Genomic DNA, 14,741 nt, shown 5'->3' with positions numbered 1-14,741 from the left:
GGAGACTACTTCTGTTTAGAGAAGATATGAAAGTATGAGCACAGCCATAACAAATGAGACACAGACTTATCTCCTATCTTCATCTGCTTCCATGTCCTTTTTGTTAAAGGTTTGTTTCAGTGTGTCCTACCAAGCTGTTCCTGTGGAGAAAATCATGAATCTGAGTAGGAGATAGGTGATAAAAGCCAGGGGGATGAGTCTCTCCTCTCTTTGTGCAGAAAGCTGCTCAATGTCTGCAGTCAATCTACTCTTTCTCTAGGCTATATTTGTAATTTCTGTAATGGTCACAGGTTAAAATAAATAACTTAATTTTTAAGTTGACAGCATCTGCTTTAAGTAAAGTGAAATGCTATATTGTACACACAGACACTTTACTGTATATTACTGTTTTCTGCTTTTACTTTATCTACAAAAGGAAACACAAAATATCATGGGTGAACTTAATCTGAAACTGCTGAAGTGATTCTGAATAGAATTACAAGCAAGCAGAATGGTGAGATTTTTTATTGAAAGTATTTATACCACTAGAGGTCCTCCGTAGTCAGATTATCATTTCTACTTGTTTTTAATATATGAGCGCTAAATACAAAGATTACTGTCCACAAAGAAATTTATTTTCTTCACTATAATATAATCCTAGAGTAACAGAGTGGTTTTCCTTGCTGAAGATTTTTATGGTAAAAAAAGGGTGATTTTTCAAACAGAATTTTTCATAGAGATTTCTGCTTTATTTTGAAATAAAATGTTGTTTTATTTTTTAGTTCAACAGTTGCACATGTAACATTTCTAATTTTTCATTAACTTACACTACTTCTCCACCATAACCAATTTTCTCTTAGAAAAAAATAAAGCCTAATGACCCAAATCAGGACATACATATCAAACAGTAGAAGAGCATAGAACGTAGATTTTGTCTGCTGCTTTTTGACTGTCTTCATACTTTTCCAAGTTAAAAGCCAGTTAAAAATGTTTGAAAGCTGTTTGGAAGAACTGCACAACCTTGGGAACTTGAGTAGTAGGACTGAGATTAAATTCATCTCTACAAAACACGATAGCACTTATCTGGAAACTAGTAACAAATACTTGTAGCATATGCTCATTATTTGGAAACAATTAGGAACTAAGACAGAGAAGTACTTGCTGTTCTCAGGATGACCATGAGATGGAAATGTCTAGCAGCAGCACAAAAGGCACGCAATGGCAATGAGCACAAAGTGGCACACAGGAGGCTCCCTATGAACACCAGGAGCACTTCTGTGCTGTGCAGTTGACAGCACTGGCACAGGCTGCCCAGAGACTGTGGAGTTTCCTTGGAGATCTTCCAAAGCCACCTGGACGTGGCCCTGGTAGTCCTGCTCTGGGTGTCCCTGCTGGAGTAGGGGCTGGGACAGGTGACCTCCAGAGGTCCATTCCAACCTCAACCATCCTGTGATGAAGAGATTCTGTGATCAGCTGGAATCAAGACAGAGATATACTAGCATATCAACAGCATTGGAAAGATTTCTTCTGAAATGCGGCATACATGCTAGTTAGCCATGTTCAAGAAAAATATACAAAAAATGCAAAAAGATCTGCAGGAGACCATGGGAGTATGGCTTGTTTTTCTAGTAAATGATACTGAGTTGGACAAAGCTGCTGTTAAAAAATGCACTGAGAACAAACCCTGGAAAATGAAATAAACTTTCAAAAATAAAATAGATTGGTAGTAAAGAAAAAGCATGTATATCTTAAAGTTTACTAATTTTAGGCTGAAAATGAGAAGACAGTCCCTCACTGATATTTGCAACACAGCTGCCTTTGGTTGGTCAATCAGGCCCTGAAAAAGATGTTCTATAGGAGCAGAAGTTACCAGAAAATAATCTCGGGAGCCAAGCATTCACCATTAAGAACATCAATGTTCTGGGACTGGCCTGCTCATCTGAGGTGTGACCCCAGGAAAAAAAATTAGGTTTTTGTTGCAAATATAGTGCCCCAGAGGCCTGAGCCAACATGAGCACTAATTTCAGTCATAGTCAGCAAGATCTCAAAGAGCACTTGGCTTTGCATTCAAACACAACTGCCTCCAGTGTTCAGTCCTCCAGCTCTGGCACTATCATAAAAGATACTAGAAGAGCCAAGGGGCAGATGGAGATTACAGCCTCACTGGAAAGGCAGACATAACAAAGCCCAAGGATCATCATCATTTTCATCTTCTTAGAACATGTTGATAACATGAATTTGTTCCAAACACTCTATCCTAGAAATGAAGAAAACTGTTTCTCAGTCTTTTAACAGATTGCTTTGACTTTTCAGAAGTACATTCTTCTGGTGGCTTCATGAAATAACATTTAATACTTCCATCTGTGCAGCGGCAGCCTGTAATAAGACCTCTTCAACATACACCTTCTCTTCTTTGGACTAAACAAACTAGTTTAATTTTTTTTTTTAAGTTGATCGCTTTAATGACTGAAAATAATGCTTGAAAAGACACAGCCTAGAGTTTTCTGTTTACAGACTGTGTTGCACTTTATTCAGCAATCACAGAATCATAGAATTGCCTAGGCTGGAAGGGACCTTAAAGACCAACCAGTTCCACCCCCCTGCCCTGGGCAGGGCTGCCACCCACCAGCTGAGGCTGCCCAGGGCCCTATCCAACCTGGCACTGTGCTCCTCCAGGAATGGGGCATCCACAGCTTCCCTGGGCAGCCTGTGTCAGTGCCTCATCATTCTCTGCATAAAGAATTTCTTCCTAATGTCTAACCTAATTTTCCCCTCTTTTAGTTTAAAGCCATTCTCCCATGTCCTATCACTATTAGATTGATAATGCAGATGTAAACTCTTGTAAACACTTTTTCAAAAAAAAGAAAACCAGAATGCGGGGGTTGAAAGGGACCTCTAGAGAACATCGAGTCCAACCCCACTGCTAAAGCAGGTTCCCTCAAGTAGGTTGCACAGGGTACTGACAGACGGGTATTGAGTATCTCCAAAGAAGGAGACTCCACAACTTCTCTGTGCAACCTGTTCCAGTGCTCTGTCACCCTCACTGTGAAGAAGTCCTTGCACGTATTTCTGTGGAATATCCTACATTCCAGTTTTTGGCCATTGTTCCTTGTGCTATCACTATGCACCACTGAAAAGTCTGGCCTCATCCAGTTGCCTCCTGCACTTCAGATATTTATAAATATTGATCAGATCCCCTCCCAGTCTTCTCTTCTCTAGGCTGAACAACCCCAGGTCTCTCAGCCTTCCATTGTACCGGAGATGCACCAGGCCATTTTTCATCTTTGTTGCCCTCCACTGGGCTTCTAGGAGATCCCTGTCTTTTCTGAACTAGGGAGCCCAGAACTGGACACAGTATTCAAAATGTGGCCTCACCAGAGCAGAGTAGACAGGGAGGATCACATCCCTCGACCTGCTTGACACATTCTTTTTAATGTACCCCGGGATATCATTGGCCATCTTGGCCACAAGGGCATACTGCTGGCTCATGGCCAACTTGTTATACACCAGGACCCCCAGGTCCTTCACTGCAGAGCTCCTCTCCAGCAGGTCATCCCCTAGCCCATACTGATGCATGTGGTTATTTCTCCCTAGGTGCAGGACTCTACACTTGCTCTTATTGAACCTTGTTACGTTTTAAGATGTCACTGATTAAGATGTTGAACAACCCAGCACTGACCTGGACTGACTGCTAGAACTCAAGAGAGTTGTTATCAGTGGTGTAGAGTCTAGTTAGAGGCCTGTAACTAGTGGTTGCTGATAGCAATTCTCTTGAGTTCTAGCAGTCAGTCCGTTCTCAACCCACCTCACCATCCACTCATCTATCCTGCACTTTCTAAGCTTGATTATAAGGATGCTGTGGGAGGCAGTGTCAAACACCTTACTGAAGGTTACAAGGTACACAACATCCACTGCTCTCCCCACATCTATCCAGCCAGTGACGGCATTGTAGAAGGCTACCAGGTTGGTCAAGCGTGATTTCCCCTTGATGAATCCATGCTGACTACTCCTGATAACCTTCTTCTCTTCCAATTGCCTGGAGATGGCATGCAGAACAAGTTGTTCCATCACGTTTCCAGGGACAGAGGTGAGGGTGACTGGCCTGTAGTTTCCCAGGTTGTCCTTCTTGCACTTTTTGAAGGCTGGAGTGACATTGGCTATCCTCCAGTCCTCAGGAACCTCTCCTGTTCTCCAAGACCTTTCAAAGCTCTAACATCCTGCATATGCAAAACCCATTTTTTTTCATATTGCCCACTTGAAAAAAAAAATCTATTTAAATAACACGATCATCAATTCCCTCCTAGAAAAAAAAGTACTTTTTCTCTAGAACATTCAATTTCACTGTTAAGTATTCAAAGATTTTGTTGTAAATATAAGCCTATTCTGTTATCATTGGATTTTTGTTTTGATATTATTACTTTGAATACTTAAAATTTTCAGAAGTCCTAAATTCTTTCTTGAAGTCCTAAAGACTTTCTTTAAGTAAAGAGAGAGCAGGAAACTTTTCATGAAAGTAGAACAAAAGTTAAAGAGTGTTCACCAGACTTGTGGAACCACATTCCACTCTTTGTTTTAATCTTGGCAAGACAATCCACTAATAAGTAAATGATGCAAGCTGCACCTTTAACATAACATTAATTTAGCTGAAATTTCACCATGCTGTTAGATATTGGAAGACATTTTGAACCTGCAATTTAACATATCATTAACATTTTTTGTTCTTGTAGAAGAACACAAAATGAGCAGGGTTGGTTTTTTTTTCTCTTCCAGACATTCAGGCAAAGCTTAGCTGCCACATAAGCTAAATGTCAAGTATTTTATGTGCTGGAGTGCTTTCCTATACATTTCTATTACACTTTGTAATCAGATTATTTTAGCCATTCCTTTTCCTATTCCTAGAACTGAAATTGATCACAGAATTCTCTTTATCTCATAGTCTTCATATAAACACAACATTAGTAAAATCAATATTATATTGAAAAACCAATAAATGATGAAGGAATTATCCTCAGAGATGTGTTAGGAGAGAGGGTTTACAAAATAAACTGTGTTCCTGTCCAAAAGCTCATCTGTTTTATGGTGAAGTGTGCTCCCTGGTTCAGGATTTTATCTCATGTAAAACAGTGCAACATAGCAGTGCTTTATGAAATTCAGTAGTCTTACCCAAAGATATGCAACTTGTAACATTGACTAGAATTTTGTTCAGTTTTTTTTTTCTTAAAACTTTTCCTTATGCTCCTGGCCAACAGTCATGGACACTACAAGTTAGGTCTTTCCACAGAAAATGCACAAGCAATGAGTTGGTGTCTGTCCGAGACTGAATGACCACGTAACACAGTGCTATGACTATTGCTTTGTCATTCTGTTTGAGTATGCAATATACCATACAAGATAAATACTTTCTATTGCACCTGTGAGAGAAGAAAAAAAATGCCTAGACTGATTTACAGGAATTTTACTACAAAATGACTATTTCATGAAAGTTGCCATTTTTTGTGTGTGTCCAGTTCATTATGTTCAGTTTTGTTGTGTTTGCTTGTTTGTTTTTTTTCTGTGTGATGCCTGCTCAGCTTACAAGTTTTTCAGGCACACTTGATCCATCAGCATCCCTTAGTCCTCCTTTACTACTCAGCCCACTGATACCAGTAAATCCTTCACTACAAAATTTGTGCCAGAGCTTGAAGATGAAAAATGGCTCACAGATTTAGCATTTTTGATGGATTTGGCCACTCATTTAAAGGAGTTAGACATGAGTCTTCAAGGAGAAAATCAACTTACCTGTGCTATGTTTCAAACCATAACAGTGTTCAAAATGAAACTTATGTCAAGCTCAGGTTATGGCAAATCATTTTATGCATTTTGATATGTTGGCTAAACACAGTCCTGTGAACAGCAAAAAATAAAAAAATAAAACAACCATACTTTCCATTCTGATAAAGGAATCTGAGAATAGATTTCAAGACTGCTGGAAAATCACCAGGTTTTTTTGTATACTTGTGACTCCATTTTCAGTTGACATACATACATTTCCTGTGAATTTTTGAAATTGAATGTACAGAGCTGCAATCAGACATTCAACTCAAAGAAAGATCTGATCATGTCTCTTTACCAGATTCTTAAGAGCCCTGTCTTACCAGTGATGTGCGAAATCAAACTCCAAAGCCCATGTACAGTTATAAAGCAGGTATGTTTATTACAGTGCCGGGAAGCACTGAGGATATTTCCACCATAAGCACTTCAAAGATTACATGATTCAGGGTCCATTATATTTCCACAGATAGTACATATTCATCAATTATGCATGAGACAATTAACATATACACGCCTATCTCAGGTAGTGATTTATGAGGTCTCCAGTCTTCTATTCCATGGTCTCTTCTACCGTCTAGCGTCCTTTTAGCATCATGACAGTCCAACCAATGGTCTTTTACTTCATCCAGTGATCTTCCTCACTTGTCCTCTAGGTGAACTTTCTTCATTGACACATGCTCAGTAGCAGAATGCCTATTATAAGTAATTTATAGGTGCCAAAATAATAACATTTGCTCACTCAGCACTTGGTCATTATTTCTGGACATCTGCTCGGCCTTGGATAGAGATAAGTTTGGCAACCTGTCTTTTAGAAGATAAGGAGGATACAGGGGAGTATCTTGACCCAATCCCAGAGTGAGACAATTCAGCCTTGTGTGGAGGCCCTGGCTTTCATTAACATGTTTCTTTTTGCTGAGGGTCTCTTATCAAAACAGAATTGCCGTACAGCATGCTTTCTATTCTATAATACTACATCCATACTATTCGCAACATCTAAAAGCTATTACAGTTTTGCAAGCAAGAATTAATCATATAATACAATTCAACAACGATATTCAAATCAGCTATTTCTAAAGACAAGTTGCAAAATACATTGTGCTCTACTTCTTCAAATCACCAGAGAAAAATACCCCTCACTTCACAACCCCGCTTCATTCATGTCATTGTTTTCTGGCAGCATGCACATCTGTGAAAAACCACTTTCAAGAATGAAGCACTGGAAGACTAAACTTTCATCAGAAATCTCTGATGAGCACTGTGAGAGCTCACTGAGAACTGCAGGCACTACCATTGAACCAGACTGATGTGTTAGTTTCACAAAAACAAGGCAAAATATCCCACTAGTTTTATGGAATTTTTTCCCCTATTGTTCAATTTTAATAAAAAATATTTTAAAAGTTTTGTTACTTATATACATGAAGTATATTATGTATACTTAGATGCAGTCCATGACAATTTGTCTTCACTCAAAGTGGCCCAGGAAAGAGAAAAGGTTGAACACCTATGGGGTAAACAGAACATGCCTGAAATTAACGCATAGATTTTGGCAGGCAAGACATGGGCTTTTTCTACCATTGTGTGAGAAAATGTCTATCTTTAAAAACTTTTATTTGAACTTCAGGACGTATTTTCAGCATCGCCCCCTCTCCTTCCACTACGGAAGACGCTCAGCGCGCCCCTCGTGATAGCAGCGGGCGCCCCCTGGCGCTAAGATGAAGCCTTTACCACATCGCTCAGCGACGGGGGAGGGACAAAGGGCGCGAGCGCGCCAACGTGCCCCACCTTTTCCGCAGCCCGCCTGCCGCGGCCCGCCTTTTTCAGCCCGCGCTTACGAGGGAGGCGGGCGCATGGGCATGTAATAATGACAATGAGCGGGTAAAGTTGAGCAAATGCTCCTCTGTTAAAAAGTTCCATCTGTAATTCTGGTGTCAGTATAAAATATTCAAGTGTAGCTAACGCTAAATATTAACCATTTAATTGCTAGTGATTGTTTTTGAAAGAGTAAAGAGCCATTTCCTCAGCATGCATCCCACTTGCTCAGTGTGCCAGGCCATGGCGTATGTGCTGAGGAAGGAAAAGTAGTTTCACTGGTTGTGACTGAAGGACAGGCCACAACCCTCACCTAAATTGCTCACCCTTGTACCTGTCCTGCTTCCAAAACTTCCTGTTGTGCCCAGTATATCTGTTTCTTTCCATCCGGACATCTCAGCATCTTTCTAATTAGAGGTCATATTTGGGCAGAAGCATTTTCCGTCTCACCTCAGCAGCTCCGCAGGCCAGATTTCCCCTGTCTCCCACTGCCACCTGGTGGGTAGTGCTGCTCATCTGATAGGCAAGGAGCTGCCTTTCCTTCACTGCATTATAATCCAGCTGATAAAAAGAGATCTGCATTAGTGTCAATGTATTGTATCAAATCAGCCACAGCAGCATTCCAGGATTTGAGCATTGAGAGCCCCTGCAAATCTTTTATTCTAACAAGGAGCTTTTTCCTCGTGAACCCAGACCATTTCTGGGCCATAAGAGCTGAAATGCTGAGGGCAAGGATGCTCAAGTGGTCTTTGAGAAACCTCAGGCAGATGTTAGTGTGAGGGTTTCACCTGCTGATAATAGTTTTCATTTTCATCCCTGAGATCATTCAGTTTCATCCCTGGGATCAGGGGCAGAACGTGAAGAGGTTTCACTGACAAAAGGCTTGTCTGTATATTTTCTGAACCAGAACAGTCTAGATTGGAGGTACCGCAATATCCCTGACAGTAACAGAATGCTTCAGAAGGGGTAGCGAAAGTGAAATCCTTCCTTCCTGCAAGGGACCTCAGAGAGCTGGTTCTGCAAGGGCATGCAAACCCTTCAGAAAAACAACCCTGCTTCCCTCCACACACCTCTCTCCTCTCTTTTTGTTCTCCCATCTTCCATGCCTAGTCCGTTAGGTGAGATAATGGGCAGTGCAGAAGGCTGGGATCAGTGTGTGGTGGCTCCTCCATCAGCAGCAGTCCCTTTACAGACATGCCTCTCATGACATGGTCTTCTTCCTCCTGCTCCAGCCTTGTGTTTTTTTACTTTTGTCCTGGTTCTTTCCAGGAACCCTTTCTTAATTATGTCTTTCACAGAGACACTATAAACACATATGATGGGCTTAGACTTGCCACCAGCTTGGCTGATGGGCTCACTTGTGTGTGACAGGGTCACTGAAGCCAGCTGGAACCAACTGTGTCCTGCAAAGGGTACCCCTGACCTCTTTCCACAGAGGGCTTACTGCAGTCCCTCCTAAAAAAAAAATGGTTGCCAATTATGTTCAATACACAGACATATACAATTTTAAAAGCTACATGACATCGCTGTGCCACAGTGCAGCCAGGGATAGGAGCTGTGTGGGTTGGATCTGTGGTTTCTTTCACAAGCTCCTCATCCTGTGGAAGTGATGGTGCAATCCTGGAGGGATTGGGTGAGTCAGTGTAGTAGTTCCTGCTATGCTGTATATTGCACTGACAAGGGGTAATGAGGTTGAGTTGGCCTATGTTCTGCTCCCTGGGTTCCCCAGAAGTTGCACGGATGATCCTGGATCCCAGATTTGGGTCTTCCTTCCCCATAGTCTTTCTTCAGAAATATCCAGTTACTGCAGTACCCTGCAGTGTCCTTAGTTACAGAGTTGGTTAAAGAATACACTGTTGATGATAAAACCATTTATTTCTGATTAGTTGTCACTGTCTGGTTGCTCCAGTCATTTAGGACACTTTTGCAGTCCATGGTGATCACTGGTTGTTTGCACAACTATCTGTGCTATCTTGGCTATCTGTTTCACTGAGCACACCAAAACCACTTTATTGTTTGGGGCAGGTGGTTAATCATGCTCTAACTAAGTAAATTTTATTTATTTGTTGTCTTTTGCAGGGCCCCTCATTAGTTTATTTATTTTTCTTTTTATTGGCTGATCTTCCTTTGGGATCATATACCCAACCTTAGATTTGGGATCTTCAGAAGAATATATGGCTTTGAGAATTGCCAACAATGACATCACCTGTCTCTTGGAAAAAAAAAAAAAAGAGAGAGAGAGAGTAAGTGTGACTTCTACACATGGAGAAACCTCAAAAACAGCCAGCTGTAGGAGGAAGTTCAGGATTTGTCAAACCTGTGGAAAGCCTGGGAATTCCCATGGGGAGAGGGAGGACATCCTGCCATGGAGGTATGTGATCCTCCAGCGTAAACAAGGTGGAGCTCCAGCTGGCAGCATAGGGGCTGGCTTTTGGGTGTAAGACCCTGGGATCTATTTGCAGTTCCAAAGCCTAAGACAAGCCTTTGCCCTAGAAGTAAGGATGCAGGACAACTGTCAATTTTTGGAATGAAAGTTGTCCCTAATCTACACTGTTCCTCCGGTGGTCACAGTGATGTTGGGTGGTGTGGTTCTGTACTTAGTGATAAACAATCTAGTTGTATTAATCTGCTTGGAAAGGTGGGTGTAGCAGATGGATAATGATTCCTGTTCTGCAAGCATCCACGTCATACACAGATCATAGATTCATTCCATCAATCTAGTTGAGACCACTCCAATACCAGTAATCCAAGAGGAACAGGTCACTCATTCAGTCTGGTTGGCATGCTGGATCTGTGGCTAACAGTTTAGCTCTGATATGTAGCAGTTCTCTTTGGGCTTCAGCTTCAACGTTGTATCAACTGACCACATGCGGTGGTCTCCTCATGGGGCCATCATCTAAAGCTGTTTATTACGTTTTATGTTAGATCATCAATATAAACCGGCAATGGTTTTGCTGAACATACAGCCTGAGGCTCAATCTCTTTGAAGTTCTCCACTCCAAAGCAAATTATCAGTTGCTGCTGCAGCTTCAGTAAACCCTCCAACCTTCTCCCCAAATAATTTACAAGAAAGTAAGTATTACCTGTGTTATCAGATTAAACTGGATTAATCTAGTCACTTCAAGCTCAGCAGATGTATCCATGCCCCATTTGTCTGAGCAATTCTTCCAGGTAGGTGAAGCTCAATGACATCTAACAGACACAGAAGTTCTTTGTTTAATTTTTCTAAAAAGTGCGGGGAGAGTTATCTTCCCATCCTGGCTCAGCAATTAAATTCATGTGTCATTGTCTTCTCTGTCCTTTGTGAGGCCTGCAATGGTATAAAGCATAAGAAGAGTCACAGGATAGGACAGAGACACTGGGAAGGCAATTAGAGTTAATATTCCTCTTCAGAAATTATCAGAGAATGCATCTGGAGCAAAGGTGAGTATCTGGGAAAAACAAAAAATCATGAGAGTGGACAATGAATTAGAGGGTTCCTTCAGCAATGCAACACTACAGAAGATAGTAATGACTTTGACCATCATATTCACAGGATCTATGGCACAACACTGAAACAAAGAACGTTCTTTGTTAGCTGAAATCTGCATTGTTTCATGCACTGGCACTTCCCAAACAGAAGATGTAGGAGGTGGACTTCATCATACGGAAGAATGTGTGGAATCCCAGAAGAAGTCATTCCAAGTGACAAATGGAAAATTGAGTGAGATATAAGACTGGCAAATGACAAAGAAGAAAGCACGAGAATACTTCACTTGTTTCATAGTAGAATAAATTGCCGTTTTGGATTTGATTCTTAATCTCACCTAATGGCAGTCTTACTCTCATCTAAAGGCAGATTCTTACGCATCTTAGAATCCTAGGATCATAGAATTGCTTGGGTTGGAAGGAACCTTAAGGATCATCCAATTCCAACCCTCTGCCATGGGCTGGTTGCCCCCACCAGAGCAGGCAGCCCAGGGCCCCATCCAACCTGGCCTTGAACATCTCCAGGGATGGGACATCCATGGCTTCTCTGGGCAGACAGTGCCAGCACCTCACCACCCTCTGAGTAAAGAATTTCCTTCTAATATCTAATTTATATCTCCTCTCTGATAGTTCAAAACTGTTCCTCCTTGTCCTGTCACTCAGACCATGTGTCAGATGCCATATAAATATGAGTTGCTAATTAAAACTACCTGCAGCAGCTCCAAAGTCAGATTAAAGAAGATGAGGAGGTGCCCCTGGCAAACATAACTCCTGTGGCCCAACGCCAGGCTGAGCACTGTACCCCACACACTGTTTCCCCTGGCCCCATCCCAGCATCTCGAGGCCAAAGTGCATTAGTTCAGTTCAGTATTTTGGTAGAATAGATTGCATATTCTTGTGTTTTCCTAGCACTTTACTGACTTAATTGTACTTTGGTAACCGTGATGTCTAAAATGACAAGATAGTGGAGATAGATACTGTCTACTACATTTGCAGTAAGCAGACATTTGGGAAGAAAGTATAATTCTTGCTGTAAGTCTGATCTAGACACAGTAAACATCAGGCTGGGAGTGACTGCACTGGGTATAACACAGTGTTAACAACATTCTGAGGGAGGAGACGGTTGGCAAAGAGAGGTGTCCACTGAGACAGATGACAGGCCTGTGGATCAGGTATAGGTAGTTTATCTATGTGAACAGGAATGGCCTGATAGTTGGCAAGCTATGAGGCAACCTATAAAAATTACTTACTGGTTATAAAACATTCATTAAGCAAATACGTAGTTCCCAGGCTTTAATGTTAAGAGTCATGACTTTTAGCTCCCAGGCCTAGCTTTGAAATTATGATGTAGTTCCTTCTGCAAGACTGGGTTTGTTCCTATCTCCGTCTGGGTGTTTCTGTTCCTTACTGACTGCCTCCATGAGTTCATTCTGCTGTGGGGTTATTTCACTTGCATCCGTTTCACAGAGCCATTAAAATGCCTCATGAGCAAAGCGGATCTGTGATACCTATATGTAGGACCCATGGATTTTGATTATTCAGTTGTGCAGCTTCCCTTCCCCCACAATGTTTGTACACATCTACCTGAACAACAGAAGGAACAACTTCACCTTAATCAGACAAGGACATATCCTAAGAGGATTAATTGTGAAATGTATACAGGAAATCATTAATAATACCATAAACTGAAAGAAGCTCTTACTACGGTTTCCTAGAATCTTCCTCTCTCCTTTGCCTGTAAAGAGCTCCAGGCGTTCCAGACACAGTACCAGAAAAAAACCTTTCAGGAACATATAGCAAACAAAGACTGTGTTAAGCAATAAATATATTTTTTTCTAACATATTTCCCTTTATTCAGTGAAGGTTTTATGACACATTAATTTTTTTCTCAACCACCTCAGTTCCTGCTAACACATCCCTAATGAGAATTTGCCACCCAACTCTTTAATAGCGTTCCACAAGTCTGTGGCTTTTCCTTGTTATTTCCAGGCAAACTGCTCTCTGTCTGTTCTGAAGCCTGAAGCTGGAGCTGTATCAAAGCTGAAGAATATGCAGTCTGTGTCTGTATCTTCCAAGCAGAGACATGTTGGCGTTCTGGTAACACAGTCGTGAGAGCTGCATGCAAACCAACAGAGAGAAAAGACATCCCAAATTGCTGGAGATGTAAAATGAAGCAGTACTCTCATTACACACAAACTGTGAAATTTAATCAGGCTTGAACAAAAAGTTCTCATTTTTGTTTAGCTTTTTAATTTACCTGTGAGTTGCTGAGCCCTACAGAACAGAAGGTTAAAGGAAAATTTTTTGGTTACACAGAGTTGTTTAAGTCTGGAAGCTTACAGGTGGTTTCCAGTCCTGCAAAGGCTGCCTCTGTGATCTCACACAGAAAACCAGGAGCTGGTTGCCTCAGCCCCATTTCTTGACATGGAGATACCATTGTAGCACACTGAATATGGCTACATTGATAATTCTTACATAATTCCCTATGACTTTGATGGGGATTCAACAAACATCTGTCAAAAATGTATTTCTCTAACTTACCACAATGCAAATTGCTAGCAGTACGTAATCGTTACTTCTTTTTTGATACTTCCATGTCTAAGGATACTTTTTATAACTTTTCTTTCAAAACCACATTTTTAACATCACCTTCAATGTTAGAGGGGCATAAGACTTGTGGTTTCAACCTTACAGTTTGTTGGTTTTTTTTCACTGCAGCCAGAAACTATCCTATGGCCAGTGTCATTTAAAACAGAATCTGAACAGTATGATTGCTACAACCTTAATCATTGTTATGAGAAGATGTGCACACCCAGCCTTTGTCAGACAAGAGACTGCTTGAATCACGTTCAGCATTACCAACAAGAAGAAATGTACTCTTTGCCACTGAGTCTCTCATAAGCAAATTCAGTGACACTGAGAAAATGTATTAGTTTACACTAATAAGAGTGGCTGAATGCAGCTTTGTCCTCATCAGCATTCAGCACTCCTAGCACTTTTAATCCCAGTTTCCACTGATGCAGGCATGCATAGACCTGCTCAGCAGCTACTGCAGAACTGTCTCTATATTCACAGTATAGAAGTGAATAGGTTTTTTCACTGTAGTGTCAGGTGAATGTTTGCTCAGCACTAAAATAAAACTGTACTGTTGGCTTGGGTTTCTCTTTTCTTTCACTCCTTAGAACTCTCCAGTCTTATGCATCATCTTCTAATACTTTTTTCTTAATAAATTACTTCAGGATATTTATATCTGCTTCTAACTGAGAGCAGAAAGTTCCAAAAGCCATAGCTGAAGTTTATGTTAGCTTCAGAATGACTCACTAAATAACACCACAGAAGAAAGTGTGAAACCCATCCAATACTACCAACTGCAAAAAGTAAGAAGAGCAGCAGATTTATTCTCATAGCACTTAAGAGATTTTAGGGCAGGCTGAACCTATCAGTGTAGTGCCATTGTGCTACTCAGATACTAAGCTTCTATGTGTGCATCAAAGAAATCAGTGAAGAAACATTAACAGAATGTTAAGATTTAAGAAATGTCCTTCCCATTATCATGTGAAACCATCTGGCTCCCTGGCACTGAAGGAGAGGAAGGAGAGTCATTGTCATTAGTAGGAAGTATCTCATCTCTAGTACTGCTCTATTAAAAGAGAGAGAGAGAGGTGACAGCATCT

At 41.1% G+C, this 14,741-nt stretch overlaps 1 long non-coding RNA gene across 1 annotated transcript; it reads left to right on the top strand.

Annotated features, from left to right (window-relative positions):
• On the top strand, positions 7,622-11,566 carry LOC110393703. The gene is made up of 4 exons (XR_002435129.1): positions 7,622-7,665; positions 9,679-10,671; positions 10,908-11,022; positions 11,135-11,566. It is a non-coding gene; the product is annotated as an uncharacterized LOC110393703 (long non-coding RNA).

Source organism: Numida meleagris, chromosome 1 (assembly GCF_002078875.1).
Source record: "Numida meleagris isolate 19003 breed g44 Domestic line chromosome 1, NumMel1.0, whole genome shotgun sequence".
Lineage (NCBI taxonomy): Eukaryota > Metazoa > Chordata > Aves > Galliformes > Numididae > Numida > Numida meleagris.
The sequence above is the reverse complement of the archived record's forward strand: the minus strand, read 5'-3'. Positions and strand labels throughout refer to the sequence as shown.